Genomic DNA, 16,217 nt, shown 5'->3' on the forward strand with positions numbered 1-16,217 from the left:
AAGATAAGTGAGCGGTCCAGGTTTCCCAAAAAAGATCGCAGGATAAGGCAGGGCAAGGGGTGTAAATGTCAATGCCGCGTGAACCTGAAGATCACAGAATCCCCAGTTCCGCTCTGTGGCTTTAGGAAGTCCTTTGTTTCACCCTGTGGCTTTTGGACTTCCGTTTTCACTGGCCTTGCAGTGCAGGTCGCTCTGGGGAATCTGCCTGTGTGTTTTGCGCACACCCAAGTAAGGGAGAAAAGAGTCCTTTGAACCCCCACTTTTCAGCCCCAACAGAAACCTATTTCGCAGCGGCCCCAGCTACCAGCAGGAAAATGCGTTAACGGTTGTTGTTTTTTAAGTGGGAGATGTAGGCTCCGAGGAAGGTCCAGGCAACGGTGAAGGAGGAGCAGGAGACGCCACGGCCCACGTGCTCCCTGGCTCTCTGCCTGTCAAACGAGCAAGTGGGAGCCATGATGAGGAAGAGGAGGCGGAGGAGGAAGAGCAGCAGGGGACAATGGCTCGGAGAAGTTGACTCACAGAGGGAGGGGTCCCGTGACGGAGGTCCTCCAAAACCTGGAGCCGGCACTGACCTCTTTGCTGTCACCTTCAGACGCCGTACCAGCGGAGGGTGATGCTTCCTATTTCAGTGGGGCTGCGAATCCGCTTCAGCTTCACTCTAAAGGCGCTCTCCAGGGTGCTGCACCCTTTGGGAGATAGGGTTCAGCATTTTGGAAAGCTCCTTTAGAGTTCTGACTGGTTCTGACCGAACCCAGAGCGGACGCGCTGCCTCACTGACAACGGAGCCACCAGCCTCCACTGAGTCTTACACCTTTTCCCAAGGGAGGCAGCTGGGTGGGGAGCCAACGCCCCCTGGCTGTGAGATTAAGAATTAGGAATGGTGTGATGAATAGTCTATCACGGGGACCCAGGGCGTTGATGAGTCCGAAGGCCCAATTCCATTTCTGAGAACTTCTTGGGTTGGGCTGTCGGATTCCAGAGGTGGGCAGGTCCGATGGCGAAAGGGGCGTGGCCAAAGGAAAAAGGGGCGGAGGCAAAACACCAGCCTGTTTTACCTTGAAGCTCTAACTGGCAGTAAATAAGCCTCAGGAGGGTGGCATTTCACCCTTTTAGAATTGGGGGTGGGGGGACTGCATTAAAGGCGGAAAACCATGAACAGTCAGTGCTTGAGGGGGAAGGGGGGACCAGGCAGTGGAAGGTGACAGCTCTGATGTCAGGGAAGCAGTGAATCCTCTCCGTGTTCCAGACAGAACCTGTCGGCACTCTAAAGTTGCTATCCAAGGTGCTGCGCCCTGCCTTAAGGTCCTCTCTGGAGATGTACCCTCATTCTGAGCTACTAGATGAAGGGTCTTCTTGGTGGTAGCTCCATAGGTCAGGAAAACTCTGCCCGGGGAAAGTCAACTCTGCCCAGAGAAAGTCCTCCGGTGGCAACGCTATTTCTTTCCATCACTAGATTAAGAACTTCTTTTGTTCCCCCGGGCCCTTTTCAATAATATTTGCTCTTTTAATCACTCTTACACCCTGGCAGTGTTTGAACTCTTGTTCTATTTCTTGGCTTGGTTTTAGCTCCTCATCTTTTACTGCGTTTTATTGTGTTGACTTTGTCTAATGCAAAACCTTCCTCAAGGATGGGCTACTTCTAGGGCCCCAGGGGCTCATTCTGCCCTCCCTCATGCCACCCAATTTGCTGATGAAATTTGGTGGGTACACACGCACACACACACACACACATAAAATAATTATTTACTAAGTGCCACAAGTTTTAGGCCAGGATTGACATTTGAAGGATTGACGTCACTCTTGGTATATATTATTTCCCCATCAAAAATCTTGCATTGGGACAACACCCCCCAAAATATATTCTTTCCACTTCTGTTTCCTCTTCCTCCTCCAATATTTATGGGGCTTTGAAAACCCTTTAAGATCCCAGGCTGTCTTTAAATGATACTTGTGTTTGGTATTTTATTGCAGCTAGGTTTAATTGCTGGTGTTAGATGTTTTTCATCAGCATGTGTGTGCCTTTGGTTTATATATATTTGCATGCTTCTGTTGACTTTGTTTCTTTTTCTGCTGCCTTAATGCTATTTGAGGGTATTTAAGATCATGCTTTAAGATTTTCCGGGTTGTCTTATATCCTTATGGATGGTTTTAATATGTTGAAAGCCATCTCGAAATATTGGGCGGAGGTGTGTGTGTGTTACATTTTGTGATGGGATGGCTGTGTTAAAATGAAATGGTTACACCGGTCTTTAACAAAATAAGCTCATAGTGGCTTAGACTTTTTCCTCCCATGAAACACAGTTCAGCCGTTCAAGCCCCAATTCAATAACAACCTGTTCAAAATGACTTAAAAATCCCTTTTGTATATTAAAATCAAGAACAGGGTACAACAACTCAGTAAGCAATAAGGAGTAGGAGATAGAACCCGCAGCAAAAGCAGTTCAAATTAAGAAGGTCTTAGCCGCTCACCTGAAACTTAGAAGAAAGTGGGCCAAGCATCAACTGTAGTGTTTTTCACCTTGTTTCCTTGTAGAAGTGATTCATCTCAAGGATGTAAGAGCCGTACTGCATCAGACCAATGGTCCATCCATGCCTTCCCCACTGTTTGACCCATGGAGTTTGTAATTAGCGGTATAATGCCTCCAGACATGAAGGTTGTATCTAGCCACCATGTGCTATTAGCCACTGACAACCGGGCCCCTGTGACAAAACGTTGCAGCGTGAAACGTTGGTATTTGGGGTTTGCATTTGCTCCGTTCTCTTCCCCTCCCCAACGGTCAGTCAACCTTTTGAGGCTGCTGAGCATGCTCAGTTGTCCTTGGGCTACTTTGGACTCCCCACCCCCTTGGCTAAATGTTTTGCAAGGATCTCTCCCACTTGTACACGGGTGGTACTGTTTTGGCTGCACATAAGTAGCGGCACTCCCTGCCTGCGTGTCAGAAATAGAAGGAACAACCGTTGATCGTTCCTCCTCTGTTTTCTCCCCGTTTCAAAAAAATCATTCAAGGCAATGGCTACATCTTGTGGTGATGAGTCCTGTAAGTCAATTCCGCAGCATGTGCCAGAGTATTTCTACTTGCCCAAGGGCGGACTGCTGGTGGCCCTCCATATGTTTTGGCTTACAACTCCCATCAGCCCTAACAACCATAGCCAAAGGAAAGAGATGAGTTGGATGGGGGGGGTGAGAGAGGGTGTTCTTGGGCTTCCCACAAGGACGTGTCTTTGGCCACTGTGGGAACAAACAGCCTTTGGTGTGATCCTGTAGGGCTCTTCTTATATCCCACTTGCCTGGACTTGATAGACTTTTTATTTATCCTCTTCTTACATTTGTGTCAGCAGACAAACTTATCCTGAGATTCTGCAGCAGGGCTCTCTTGGGCTTTCTGCTGTGAAAATCTCTTCCGTCTGTACGCCCTATTTACCCTGAGGTGGCTGCGCAGCTGCGCTGCATTGGTTATATGACGCAGCAGCCAACTCACAGCCTCCACGGGGCTTTTGCTCAAAACTGTACCTTAGAGAAGTCGCAGACTTACTGCAACTTCTTCCTTTCCTCCAAGGTCACCGCCGTCTTTCCACCGTCCGCGGTAGTGGCCTCGCTTCGCGTTGACACTGGAGGTGGATCGAGGCCTGGGGCAAGTAGCTTGGAGTGTGGGAAGGTGGGGCAGAGGACAGGGGATGTGTTCCACGAGAAAGCCCACGCTCCCTCCTGCCGTGGGGATTAACTGTTCCCACTCCATAGCTGCAATACCGTGGGGCTTTTAAGGAACCCGCGGCCAAAGTGCCATCGTAAAGACACCCCCCTGTTGTCTGAGTCTCCTCTTTATCGGTCGCCGCACAAAGGGCGACTTCGGAGGTTAAGGAGTCCCAGGGCCAGAACAGGAGACGGCGGGGGATTCTCTCCGCACACTGATAAGCAAGGGGTCAGCGCACTGCCTGTCCGTACGGAGGCTTATTTCTGTGTTTTCGTTCCCGGCTTCGAGGGGCTCTTTCCCCATCGCCTCGTCGGCCGGGTGGGGATGGAGTCATAGTCCATTTGTGTGCAGGCTGCATTTTCCACGACACGCTGTGCCCCAGTCGCTTCACAAAACAAACACCCTAATTATTGCTCGCTACAATGCAACGTTGGCTCAGTTGCAGTTCATTTAAAACACATGGCAGTTTAATTAAGTAGGTCTGTTAACAATCCAGTGGGTCAGTTAACAATCTCCATACACTTGCATTAAACGAGTCACCGAGGGTGCGACCCTGTGCACGCTTAGACAGAAAGAAGTCCCACAATTCCCAGCATGCTGGTTGGAGCATGTTGGAGGTTGCAGGGCTTCCCCCCCCCCCCCGTCTAAACATGCATAGGATTGAAACCCCCAAGTATAAGAATATAAAACGAGCCCTGCTGGATCAAACCAAGGCTCTATGTAGTGCAGCATTCTGTTCACCCGGTGGCCAACCATCTGCTACGGAAAAGCTCCAAACGGCATGAATGCAGCAGCACCTTCCTGCCCACATTCCCCAGCGAATGGTACACATAGGCAATAGCTTCGGCTATGGGGCGGCATAAAAATGCAATAAATAAATAAGTATTGCCTCTGATGCTGGAAGTAGCATAGCATCATGAGGACTAGAAGCCGTTGACATACCCTTCTCCTCCAAGAATTTGTCTCGCCACCTTTGGAAGCCGTTCCAGTTGGTGGCCATCACTATGTCTTGGGGAAGTGAATACCCTGCGTTTCCCCATCTTGGTGCCCTTCAGATGTATTGGACTACAGCTCCATATTTCCCCAGCCACTGCTGCCATTGGCCACGCTGGCTGGGGGATTGTGGGAGTTGTAGTCTAACATATCAGGAGGAGAAACCTCACATTCATGTTAAAAGTCCTAACACTAATATAGCTCATGCACAGCAGACTCCCAGCAAAACTGAGAGTAGTTTTCAGTGTTTCTTAAATCCACATTGACCCCGTTCAGGAGACACCTTAAACCATGGCGGTTAAGCCAGAAAGCCGGGCCGTATTCAGAAGACACCTTAAACCACGGCTTTAACCACAGTGAATAAAGCAAAAAGCCGTATTCACTGTGGTTAAAGCCATGGTTTAAGGTGTCTTCTGAACACAGCCCGGCTTTCTGGCTTAACCACTATGGTTAAGCCATGGTTTAAGGTGTCTTCTGAACTGGCCCATTGAGTCCTTGATTGCAACAAGAGAGCCATTTGTGCTTAGAAGTTTCTTTTGTCACCCGCTGGGGATGCCTCATTAAGATGTGTTTTCACGTGATTGGCCGGGGAAAGGAGTGTCTTGCCTCTAGCACGCATGTGGATAGATGCATGCGCGTGACACTGAGGCTCCGGGTGGCGGGCGACCTGCTACGTTGCATAGCTTTCCCAGGTATAAGAACGAAACACACAGTGCCGGATTGCATGGAATTGACTTGTGCATCATTTCACAAAGCAGTGGCATCCGAAACGTCATGCTTCCTTCTGCAAATAACAGAAATCTGCAGAGCACATCATGAGCGCCATCGGCCCACTGAACAACTTCTGCACTTTGAATGTACTAGCATAGTTTGTGTGCACGCACACGCGCAAAGAGAGAGAGAGAGAGAAAGATGTTCTATTTGCATACTAATTATTGCTTGGGGTTGCATGGTAATTGTCATTAGCTTCGTGATGATAATTTGCAACTTCTCATTTGCAATCATAATACACGTTTTATTTGCATCCTAATTCAACCCTCTTAAAATTTAAAATTGATTTTAGTTTTGGAAAAAGCAGAGGTTATTTCGGTCCATAGTTTTTAAGATTTCCTTCTATGCATTTTTAACGGTGGTGGAAACGCTCCCTAGATTATGTGTGGGCAGGGTTCAGTGACGTAAAAGAAAAGCACTCTTTGCATACTCAGAAGCACTCTTAGGTTGTTTTTTTATTATGGCATCACATATTTTTTCCCTGGGGCTGAGCCTTGGCATTAAATAAAACAAATGCCAGGCTTAAACCATGATGAACTTTGGTTCAGACTGAACGCCTGGTAAGGAGCTGAATGATAAAAGGGAACGAGACAAGTAAGATGCAGGAGAATTTTGTTCGTTACCCGTCGCCACTTGGATACCTCCATCCATGGAGAACTCACCACCTCCTGAAGCAATTGGCTCCATTGTCTTGACTGCTCTAACCATTAGGAAGCTTTTCCTGATGTTGAACTGAAATCTGTCTTACTGGGACCTAAACCTGTTATTTTGTGTCTTATAGTTTTGGATGATAGAGAACGGGTCATAGTCCTCTTCTGTGTGACAACCCTTTACTTGAAAAGAGCCATTTATCCCACCTCAATCTCAACTTACTCAGTTCCTTCCATCTTCCCTGGTTTCTACTCTCTGACCATCTTTGTTGCCTTTCTCCAAACTTGTTCCAGTTTATCTCAACCTTTCTTCAAGTGTGGCATTTAGAACTGGACACACTATTCAAGGTGAGGTCTGACCCACACAGAGTAGAGAGGAACTCTTATTTCCTGTGATTTAGAAACAATACTTCTGTTGATGCAACCTGATACTTCATTTACCTTTTTTGCAGCTGTATCACATGGCTGACTCACATTCCGCATGGACTGGAATGCCACCACCCTTCAGATTGTGGGCATCTTGGCTCAAAAGGTACATATTTCTGGGGAAACGTGTACAAAATTGCATATTTCATGGGGAAAAGAATACCGAAATATTCGTTTTATGTAGAAATGTTAAAATTTAAATGTGAATTTTCATGGATGTAAAAAAAATCATGTAGAAAACAAAATGGACCAGATATGCTTGAACAACAGATCCATTCATCTCTAGAGACTTGCCTAAGGTTGCTGGAAGAGTGTAAAAAGCCCTTTGGTTGAGTCTCTATTGGAAGGCACTAGCGGATAATTGTTTTATTTATTTAGCACAGCCTTCTCCAACCTGGCGACCTCCAGAGGTTCTGGACTACAACTCCCATCTTCCTGACGATTGGCCATGCTGGCTGGGAATAATGTGAGTTGTAGTCCAAAACAACTGGAGGGCACCATGTTGTGGAAATGTGGTGTTGTTGTTTTACATTTTTTGGCCCAGTTTTTCGTTCAAGGAGCTGAAATTGACATACCTAGTTCTCTCCTCCCGTTTTATCTTCTGAACAACCCTGCGAGGTAGGTTGTTCAGCCGAGAGATAGCGATTGGCACAAGCTTCATGGCGGAGCAGGGATATGAACCCAGGGCTGTCTTGTTGAGCTTTTATCTGGTGGAGCTTTCATATTGTATTTTATATTATGGTTTTATACTGTTGTTTTATACTTCGGATGTTTTTAATTTTTGTGAACCGCCCAGAGAGCTCCGGGTATTGGGCAGTATAGAAATGAAATGAAATGAATAAATAAATAAATAATTGTCCTGCACTGGCATTTTAACTGGTACATTACTCTGGACTTTTTGTGATGGTGGTGACCTCTGGCTGTGATTGGGTGAAGGTGCCAGTGCAGCCAAAATCCGCTGGTGTTTTTGGTACTTTCATTCGTTCAACCATTTTGCCTTCGGCCCCGCCCACTGCAGGATTTTACAAGTTTATTCACTTACGATTTTACAAGTTTGTTGTCTCTCGTGTAGAATATTGTGGACTTTGCTGTTTGCTTAGAATTTGCACGGCATGCAAATCATCACTAGTGGCACGCAAAGGCATGTTTTTGGTATGTCGGTCAAGAAGAAAGAAGGAAAGTTTTTCTGTGTCACCTGAGGCACAGGTCTTACGATGTTAAGGGGAGGAGCCTAAGAGCTCAGGGGCGGGTCTTATCAGAGCAAGAGGCGGAGCCTGGAGGTGCTTCCTGTTTTGAGGCGGGAAAAAGATCGCAAATCTTTCATTGTCTGATCTCCGGTGGAGTAATTATCACCTTTTCTTAATGACTTCAGAACAGGTGGATTTATGCCTATATTGGTGTCCACCTTTCACTCCCCCCCCTTCACGAGAGTTGCCTCAGGACAGTGGGGTCTGGTGATTCCAATTTCGCCAGGGCAGAGATTCCATTCTGGGTTTCAGACCAAACTAGCCAGAACTCTAAAGGATGTACCCAAGGTGCTCAACCCATTTGGGGGTAGGGTTCAGCACCTTGGACAGAGTTCTGGGTGGTTCTGGCTAAAGCCCAGCGCTACCAAAATCAGAGCTACCGGCCTTCACTGCCTCAGGGGTTGCTATCCTAGAGCAGTTGCAAAGTTTCCTGTGGCTGTGAGAGGCACTCGCCCCCACCTAGAGATGGGGGAGAAATTCGTGTGCATTTTAATCCAAATTTACCCATTTTCGCCTGGTTAAACTGATATGTGAACCGGTGCTCGCTTATCCCTTGGAATTCGCCCGACTTCGAATTTTGCAGTGGAGTTTTCCGATCAAAGAATGCGTATTAAAATGTGTATTAGGGAGAAGGGCACCCACAGAAAACGTGCGTGTTGGGGAAAATAACTTTCAGAAATGTGTCATCTTGGGAAAGCTGCTGGCAAAGAAATGTGTACGCTAGGCACAGGTGTGTGCGAAAATGCGTGGGCTGGGAGAAATGCGGTCCAAGATGCAGAAGCGTTTTCATGCAGATGTTTTTTTTAAATTATTAGAGCCCGGGATGAATGGAACGTAAGACTGGAAAAACGAGAAAGGGAGAGAAACCGAAAAGGGCAGATTCATGCAGCCAGCTGTCACCCTGCCGTTGCTTCTCCTAGTCACAATAGCTGATAACTTCCTTGTCAGTTTGGACAGTGTTTGGCAACTGCATGGAGTGTATTTATGGATATTTATTTAGATCCTTGTTGATCGAATGATTGTCAAGGCAGCTTACGATAGATTTGCAGTAATATCCCGAAATCCCAAACCTTGATGGCCCTTCGCAGATGAATGGGCCCAGACTGGGCTTTCTTTCAGCTCTGTAGTCCGAGGGCAACGTAGAATGTGTAGCGGAGTGGTCTTTTTGGCCAGGAGGGAGAAAGGGAGCCCCTTCCTCTGGCCGACAGACAGGGCCAGGCTGGTCTCCCTGTTGCCGTGATGCTCTTCGTTAGGAGGCAGGAGGGCTGGCCCTACCATAAGGAAGAATGAAGCAGTTGCCTCAGGCAGCAGATGCTGAAAGGTGGCAGCAAGGCATTGGAGTAGAGAGGAGTTGTCCGTCCCCCCGCCCCCCCTGCAAGCTAGCATGCTGTCTTCAGGTACGGTGGAGGACATTGCCCCGTCACCATTATTGAAGAAAGTTTCAACTGCCAGGACAGTCAAGTTTTTGGAAGAGAGGGCACCATCTTGTTTTTCACCTCAGGCACCAAAGTGACTTGGGGCAGCCCTGCTCCCAGTGGCCTCTAGTGGATGGCCAAGATCCAAGTTCTCTGCTTCCGTGAGGTTCTGTGATAGGGGGTATGTAGTCCTGCAGCTGTTGGATTGCAGTTCCCACCTTCCCTGGCCATTAGTAATGCTGACGGGTGCTGATGGGAACTGTAGTCCAGCAACATCTACAGGGCCACATGTTCCCCACCACCACTGCTCTAATCACTGCACCACACTGCCTTTTTCTGCAGCACTTAAGCACTTGCATAGAGGTATTAAGCAGGTGTAACATCTCCTGCTCTCTCTTTCTGCCACTCCCTTTGCCACCCCTTCTCCCCTCCCCCTCTCCTTTCCCCCCTCCCTCTCTCTCCCTATACTGCAAACCCCCTTTCTCTCTTTTTTTTGCTCTCCTTTTTTCTCTTTGCCACTCCCTTCTCTCTCTCTCTTCTTTTCTACCACCCCTTTTTCTTTCTCTCCCTTTCTGTCACCCTTTCTTTTCTGTCCCTCTCTTTCTGCCACCCCCTTCTCTCTCTCTCTTTTCTGTCCCTCTCTTCCTGCCACCCCCTTCTCTCTCCCTTTTCTGTCCCTCTCTTCCTGCCACCCCTTTTCTCTTTCTCTTTTCTGTCTCTCTTTTCCTGCCACCCCCATTTCTCTCTCTCTTTTCTGCCCCCTCTTCCTGCCACCCCTTCTCTCTCTCTCTCTTCTGTCTCTCTCTTCCTGCCACCCCCTTCTCTCTCTCTCTTTTCTGTCCCTCTCTTCCTGCCACCCCCTTTTCTCTCTCTTTTTTCTGTCCCTCTCTTCCTGCCACCCCCTTTTCTCTCTCTCTTTTCTGTCCCTCTCTTCCTGCCACCCCCTTTTCTCTCTTTTCTGTCCCTCTCTTCCTGCCACCCCTTTTCTCTCTCTCTTTTCTGCCCTCTCTTTCTGTCAACCCCTTTTCTCTCTCTCTTTTCTGTCCCTCTCTTCCTGCCAACCCCTTTTCTCTCTCTTTTCTGCCCCCTCTTTCTGCCACCCCTTTTTTCTCTCTCTTTTCTGTTCCTCTCTTCCTGCCACCCCCTTTTCTCTCTCTTTTCTGTCCCTCTCTTTCTGCCACCCCCTTTTCTCTCTTCCTCTCCCTTTTCCTGCCCATCCAGTGGGCTACCGGGAAAAGCACCGATCGATTTTGCCAGAGGTCTGAACTGATCACTTTCAGAGGGCTTTTGAAATCAGGAGGAGGGTCACATGAAATTTGGCAACGGGCTGCCCACCCTGCCTTAAAGCCTGATCACCTGTTACAGGGGGCATCTCAACTTTCTAGCTGTTGTGGAAGCACCCTGATGGTTTGCTAGCACCCCAGAGTCAGGGAAGTTCAAGTTCCTTTACCGAAAGTTAGCAGTGCCCCCTAGTTTGCATTCTTTGCACATTCTGAGAGCGTTCCAAACACTTCACCTATGTCGAGGCCCACGTGTTTGCCACAGGAGCACGAAATGACGAGAAGGGCGCTTGTAACAGGAAACGTTGGTGGATAGTAATGGAAAAGGACTATTCCCCCCCGCCCCGCTTGTGTTACGTCTGTATATGCATATAATAGTCTGTTTATGGTTTTATGCTTCTGTGTTCTGTTCTGAGCGGCACTGTTTATATTGTTGTAATGGTTAAAGAATACCGTTGTTGACTGTTAGATGTAAAAATATTACAAGCACGTAAGTATCACTTTGCTTGAATCAGGCCAAAGTTTGGTCTTCACAAGCAGCTGAGTTCACGCTGTGGCCAGCTGGACGCTTCTAGGAAACCGACAAGCCACGGGCCACGGCAAGTCCACCCTCCTCCAGTTATTTTCCCCCCTGGCAACTTCTTTTTGGAGAGGTAGACTCCTCCTAAACATGGCAGTTCTATCACAACAAATAGGCGCTGATAGACCCCAAGAGTTGATTTTTTTTAACTAAGTTGTTTTTAGATGTGTGTTGTCTCTGTGTATGCTGCCTGTATAAGTTTTTATAGTTTTAAATTTTGTATATCGATTTTTAATGTTTGAATCTTTTGTGAACCATCCAGAGAGTTTCAATGTGCCTGAATGTAACGGCAGCCTTTCGCCCATGTTCCCCAGGAACTGCTGTGTGTAGGTAGACTGCCTCTGATTTGGCTTTACTGTCTGTGAAATTTAAATAAATCCTAGACGTTGTTTCTATGTATGCACATACAGATATAAATTGGCATATGTACATTTTATGCACGTTTGCAGCATAGAGCCATGAGGACTAGAAACCATTGAAAGCCTTCTCCAGGAATGTGTCCAATCTCCATTTAATGCCTTCCAAACTGGCCGCTATCGCTACATCTTGTGATAGAGAATTCCATAGTTTAATTGTGCACTGTATTTCAATGGATTCCCAAGAAAGAATGAATGAAAACGTCAAATGAGCAGAAATTTGGTTGTTGTTTTTTTAAGTTGTGCTTATTTCATTTCGATAAATGTCTTCCCCCATCCCAATTGGTTTTTGAGAGGGAATACACATTTAAATAGACTTTTGAGAGGATCTCTATTTAAAAAAAGGAAAGAAAGAAAGATCTGAGCGGAATGAGGAAATGAAACAGAATACTGGATAAACACAGGCAGCAGTGACATGAACTGGAAATGGATTTGTCCATGTTTAGCTACAGCCCCGCTAATACGCCACCAGACTGTCAGTCTTCAGCCAACTTACCTGTTTTCCAGGGATGATGCTTGGCTCTTAAAATACTATGGGTCAAACCTCTGGGACATAAATCTGTATAAAATGTACATATGCCAATTTATACCTGTGTGTGCACATTCAGAAACAGTGACTAGGATTTATTTCAATTTCACAGACAGCAAAGCCAGCTGATTAAATTTCCCATCTAAACTGCACCAAATAAAAGAAAGACCCAGTCTCAGATCATCCTAAATAAATCATACCTCTTCAATTACAATTCATTTGCAATGTCTGTGAACAGGTGTAAACATGGTGAAGAAATAGTGGCTGGAAAGTTTTTCCATGGACTCTTTCATATGCCCCCCCATCCACCCACCTTCCACAGCCAACGCAATCCTGTGCACAGCTGGCTGGGGCATGATGGGAGTTGTAGGACTTTTTTCTGTCTAGGATGGTGCCTTAAACTTAGGGGAAAAGCTTTCATTGGCATTACTAGAAACTCAGGTTTTTTAGGAAAAGGTTTGGGGCTGCGACACCATGGACTGGCAACGTCCCTGCTGTTGTTCAATTTATTAGGGCTGTGCACCCCCTCCCCAAACCACTTTGGATCCTGATCCGGACTTTCTGGATTGGGCCCGAACCAGTTCGGGTTGATCTGGACCTCCCCCAATCCGATCTGGATCGAGATCGGGAAGTCCGGAACGATATTTGGCCCCCATTTTGCCCCCCTTCCCCACTTATCTGCCTCCACGGCGGAGGCAGGTAAGTGGGGAAGGGGGGGCAAAATGGGAGCCGAATAAGCCCCCCTTCCCCCTTCCCTGGCTTTGCCACCGTCGCCACAGGGACTAAGGTGGTGGCGGATGGGGGAGCCAGTTAAACTCCCCTCCCCCACTTACCTGGCTCCGAAACTTCAGAACAGTCCGAATTGCTTTGGACCATTCCGAACCACTTCAGGCCGATCCGGACCTCCCCTGCTCTTCTCCGGAACCGGGCTTCGGAGGTCCGGATCGGCCCGCTCCGGATCCGGGAATGCATAACGGAGCGGAACACACCCCTAGAATTTATTGTGTTATTAATAGGCATCATGCCTGTAAAAAATATTTGGGACACAGTCAAAAAGGCAGAGGAGCAGAGCAGTTTTAAAAAAGTTGGCAATCCTTTCCGTCACATACAGACACACACACACACACACACACACACATTTGATTCTGCAAATGCACTTTGCCAGGGAAGAATGAACAGAAGCCACTGAGAAATCTTGGAACAGTTCCTCTTCACTCCTCAATCAACAAATTCAGGACTTCCTTCTCCCTTTATCATCACCAAATTGACCCACGCCCTTTGATGAATGCAAAAAGTATTCAAGGATTACCTTTTATCTGTTAACATGCAATCAGAGCAGTGGCAGGCGGGCTAAATTTAATGACTTCTGCGAAGAAGGAAGTAAAAACAAAAGGGGGAAATGATACTGCTAGAAGCATAAATATCCGATGGATGCTATTTATAGGAAACGTAGCTACTGATGTCTATATAACTCTTGATTGCTTTCGCATAAGGCATTAACTTCCTTGCAGAGGATGGGTGCATCCGGACAGTTTGTAGTGCTGCGAATTGAAATACATTGTGCAGCTCTTTCACCTTTCTGTCCTTAACAGATTTTTAAAAATACATGCTTAGACAGAAAAGGGGAAAAAGCCCTACAATTGCCAGTGGTGGAAATAGGGGAGGTCCCTGTCCACTTGGGGATATCCTGGGCTTCCTCTTTCAATATTCAGGTTCCTTTTCTTCTTCTTTTTTAAAAAAGAACAAGTCTCTAGTCCCTTTTACTAGGGAAGATAGAAGGACAACCACAAGGGCAGAATTCTTCCCCATTCCTCTCTAAGTTGATGATTAAGGGTGCAATCCTATGCATGTTTAGACATAGGATTGCACCCCTAAGAACTTAAGTATTAATGACCCATGATGATCCCCTTTTCTAGCTCTCTGAATTGGTGGCTGTCGCTCCATCTTCTGGAAGCATTGAAGTCTGCTCTGTGTGAAGAAGCCCTGTCCTAAATCTCCCACATTTGTGAGATGACCCCATTGGGTTCTAGTATCTTGAGAGATGGGCAACGTAAGAACCTCAGAAGAGCCCTGCTGGATCAGACCAAGGGTCCGTCTTGTCCAGCACTCTAATAACGCAGTGGACCCATCAGGACATGAGTGTGGTAGCACTCTCTCGGTTGTGTTCCCTTGCAACTGGTATGCACAGGAATACTGCCTCTGATACTGGAGGCAGCATATAGCCATAAAGACTAGAAGCCTCCTCCAGGGATTTTTCCAACCCCCTTTTAAAGCCATCAATACTGGTGGCCATCACCGCATCTTGTGGTAGCAAATTCCATAGTTTAATTCTGCGCTGCATCAAGAAAGGGTGTCACACAGCGGAGGGCCAGGATCTCTTCTCGATCCTCCCAGAGTGCAGGACACGGAATCATGGGCTCAAGTGACAGGAAGCCAGATTCCGGCTGGACATCAGGAAAAACCTCCTGACTGTTAGAGCAGTATGACAATGGAACCAGTGACCTAGGGAGGTTGTGGTCTCTCCCACACTAGAGGCATTCAAGAGGCAGCTGGACTACCATCTATCAGGGATGCTTTAGGGTGCATTCCTGCATTGAGCAGGGGGTTGGACTTGATGGCCTTAGAGGCCCCTTCCAACTCTTCTATTCTATGATTCTGAGAAGGACTTTGTTTTATATATCCGAAATCTCCCACCAATCAGCTTCATGGGGTGACCCCATTGGGTACTAGCCTCCATTTCCTCCGCGCTGCGCATAATTATGCATGCCTCTATCATATTCTCCTTTTCTTTTCTTTTTTCCTAAGTTAACTAAGTCCCAAATGTTAACCTTTCCTCATAGGGGAGCGGCTTTAGTCCCTGGATCACTTGGGCAGGCCTTCCCGGCACCTTTTTCAGTTCTACCTCATCCCTTTTTGAGATGCGGCGACCAGAACCGCGCACATTCTTCCAAGTGTGGTCACACTATGAATTTGTTGGAATGACATACCTTTCACGCCTTTCTCATCACATATTTACCCTGGGCGTGTGACAGCCCCTGCATGACGCAGACGCAATTCTCGAAACATTCTCCCAGTGTTCCTTGATTACTTTTCTCCCCCCCCCCCCGCCCGCCCCACTCCACAAAACCGACGGGGGTGATTAAGTGTTCTCTAAGCTCGCAGAGATCTTTGAACTTTGGACGAGCCCGTGATCTTCAAGGCATCACATCATGCAGGGTGGGATTACAAGCGTCCGTTCCCAGAGTGCAATCTCGAGAATGGGAAACTGAAGAACAAACACAGTTCTTCAAGTGTGGACGCTTTTGTATCCAAAATGGACACACACACACCCAGTGCACACGACAGAAGTAACAGCAGGAGTGTCCCAAGGTTGGCTGAAGTCTTTTTTAAAAAAATGGATTGGGAAAAAGCCTTGGAATGTGGGGCTGACCGTTTGGAGGAAGAAGAGAAAAATCGGTCAGAGGAAGAATGGACAGTTACTTTGGTGTACTTCCTCTTCTGGAAGCCAGCCAGTCCGTCATACCCTTTTCTAAGTTACTCCATTTTGTTCTCCCTCCAGCTGGGTTTTCCATTCCTTTCCCTCCCAACAGGCAAAGGTTCTTTATTTATTTTATTCATTTAGAACTTTTCTTGGCCACCTTTCAGGGTGGAAGCCTTCCCCCACCCACCCTCCCACCCAAGGCGACTTACAAGCAATGAAATAAGTTAAAGTGGTTAAATTATTAAAAGCAGAAAAAACCATAAATACAATAAAATCGCAATAAAAACAATAATAAAACCAGCCACAGCAGTAATGGCAATAGTAAGAAGAACAGCAGTCATATCCAGAGAAGTTGACAGTAACATAATACGTTTTCAAGGCCTTCTCAAAAGCCTGCAATGATGGAGCATGATGGACCTCTGATGGCACCTTGTTCCAAAGTTGTGGGGCCACTACAGAGAAAGCCCTCTTCTGTAGTCCCTGAGAATTCTCAGTCTTCATTGGCCTGTTTTGGGGTCTCCCCACATCCACCCACTACAGGGTTTCTCCCACACACACACACACTAATTTTTATTTTTATTTTTGTATTTCCCTCCAAACTTACTTGATAACCTCGCTCTTGTGTGTGGATACTGCCGTTTGGACAACACAGGGGTTGACATACTGAGAATACTTTAGTCATGAGTTACCGGTATGCGTGCGAATTTTTGTGGAAAGGCGGGATGTAAATATGACAA

Source organism: Elgaria multicarinata, chromosome 21 (genome assembly GCF_023053635.1).
Source record: "Elgaria multicarinata webbii isolate HBS135686 ecotype San Diego chromosome 21, rElgMul1.1.pri, whole genome shotgun sequence".
In the NCBI taxonomy this organism is placed as follows: domain Eukaryota; kingdom Metazoa; phylum Chordata; class Lepidosauria; order Squamata; family Anguidae; genus Elgaria; species Elgaria multicarinata.